This window comes from Phyllostomus discolor, chromosome 3 (assembly GCF_004126475.2).
Source record: "Phyllostomus discolor isolate MPI-MPIP mPhyDis1 chromosome 3, mPhyDis1.pri.v3, whole genome shotgun sequence".
In the NCBI taxonomy this organism is placed as follows: Eukaryota; Metazoa; Chordata; class Mammalia; order Chiroptera; family Phyllostomidae; genus Phyllostomus; species Phyllostomus discolor.
This window is the reverse complement of record NC_040905.2, coordinates 26,121,695-26,124,029: the sequence shown is the minus strand read 5'-3', so window position 1 is coordinate 26,124,029 and position 2,335 is coordinate 26,121,695. Positions and strand designations below refer to the sequence as shown.

General features: G+C 33.7%; 1 pseudogene; it reads right to left on the bottom strand.

The window, feature by feature from the left end:
- Window positions 1–1,583: 1,583 nt before the first annotated feature.
- Window positions 1,584–1,732, bottom strand: LOC114513643 (annotated as a pseudogene).
- Window positions 1,733–2,335: the final 603 nt, after the last annotated feature.

The following is a 2,335-nucleotide window of genomic DNA, read 5'->3' as shown; positions in this document are numbered from 1 at the left end:
AAACTGGCTATTTGTCTGGAGGGAGACAAAGGTAGAAATGAATGCCAAATACTTAGACCTATGCTGCTTTCTGTAATGTGACACTTATCAGACTTCTGTGTGGGAGTGGAGGAGAGGGTTTCATGTATTTTTCAGCCATGAATTAAATAGCAAATTGTTCCAATCTTAATATCCTTTTTAAGGCAGTTTTCATTAGGAACCTCAGATGGTGAGTATAGGATTTATCATAGTAGCAACAAAAAATGAGAAAATAAGAGCAACAAACTTAAACACCTCATTAACCATCAAATAGCAAATATTTAAAATATGTTTGTTTGCTTAAGAAGCTATAGTAGTTGATCATTTGTGCTGTATTCTTTGCTTTCATGGAGGAGGGAGTGGGAGGGGCGGGGAGACGTAGAGGGACAGGGACGCGGAGATGAACAGGAAGAGGGAGAGAGGGAGGGAAAGTCGCTATATTGAGTGTATGCCATATTCTTACTAATTGGTGTTTTAACCTGATCAGAGTTCTGTTTACTTTTATGGTACGCTTTTCCAGAGAGCAACATGAATATGAAAATTAAACCACCATTAAAATAGTAACTATTATATAGTTAGTGGTCTGACAAGTAAAAACACTAGAAAAGGTTTAATTATTTAGTGGAAAGGGGAAAATATTTTAACAGGAATACTTCAGAGGTGATGAAGAGTAAACAAAGAACTGAAGAGACACCAAAATACAAAAACAATTTCTCTGGGCCGTATATCACACACAGCTGACTATGACACAAAAATCAATAAGAGATGAATGAATATAAATTTCTTATGGGATACAGAATATCATGTTAAAACTTATATATAGATCATTACATACAAATCAAAGGATCATCAACATCCTCATATATCTTTCAAAATATCATAAGAGTTATGATTGAACATATACTATTGTTCAGATTCTTAAAATATTTTAAAAGACATAGTTTGCCTTTATTACATAGAACTAAGGTAGTAAATTTTAACAATGTGGATAACTATGAGGTCATATATTAAACTGATATAATGCATAGTCCACTTTCTGGAGAGTGGAATGCCTAAATGCACAGAAAACTAATCTCCATTTAACCATTTCAGTTGATAAAATTACACGAGAATATAATTTTCTAGGAATTAAGTAGAAGTGATGTGAAGTCTAATTACCTATATAACCATACAGGTTATGACAGTGTAACAATTCAATAACTGAATTTTCTGTTAAAATAAATTGGAGAACTTGAAAGGGAAAAAATTCAAGAGATACTATTTATAATCTACTGTGTCTTGTGTCTTCTCAGAGAAATTGATCACAGTGCCTAGAATGATGTATGCTTACAATTTCAATTATATTTATTTTAAGTAATGTCCAGGCATTAAATATATCTTAAATATACCATGGTTTTAAAAATGTAACAAACAGGACAAAAGTCTAATGTATTAAGAAATTGAGCTATAAAACAGTGACAGTTAAATAGGAGGATTTATCAACACTGTATGTACGAGTGAGAAGGCCTATGACCATAAGATTCATCGATAAACTGCTTCCCCCTGGAAAACTAAGCATTAATTACTGAATTGTAGAGTGTACCTTTATTTAAATTCACTTCCAACCTCACAACCTCAGGGATCTGTTGAGAGAATGTTTTTTGTTTTTTTCAATTAGCAATAATCGCGCCTCAGATAAACCTCATCGGCTATGATACTGCCACTGTGCAAAGCTTTTTTTTGTGTGGGTTTTTTTGCATGAATTTTTGAGGTGTCTTCACTCTGCTTCTGAACTGTAGACCAACAGTGTGTGTGTGTGGGGGGGGGGTGTTATGTTCCAGATTTCTTGAGGAAAACTGTTGTACTAAGAAGAAAAATTGTTGTAAGGGGAGCAACATTTTTAATTAAGGTAGGACAAAGAGGGAAAAAAGTAGAAAAGAGTCATAACTAAAAATTTTGAAAGAGCTTTGTTACAAAATATGAAAAAGTTGCAAAAATCAGAATAATTTTTAAAGCTCCATTACAGAATCAAGAACATGTATTTACTACATTTTTTAAAAATTAAATTCACTGGGATGGCATTGGTTAATACAGTTATATAGATTTCAAGTGTAAAATTCTGTATTCCATCATCTGCATACTGCATTGTGTGTCTACCACCCAAAGTCAAGTCCCCATCTGTCACCATGTGTTTGACTCCTGTACCTTTGAGTAGTACTCCCTCGCACCCTATACTCTCTCTTCTTCCCTCTGGTAAATGCCATACTGTTGTCTGTGTCTGTGAGTGAGTTTTTGTTTGTTCTTTGTTGCTTTCAGTTTTATATTTCACATGTGAGTG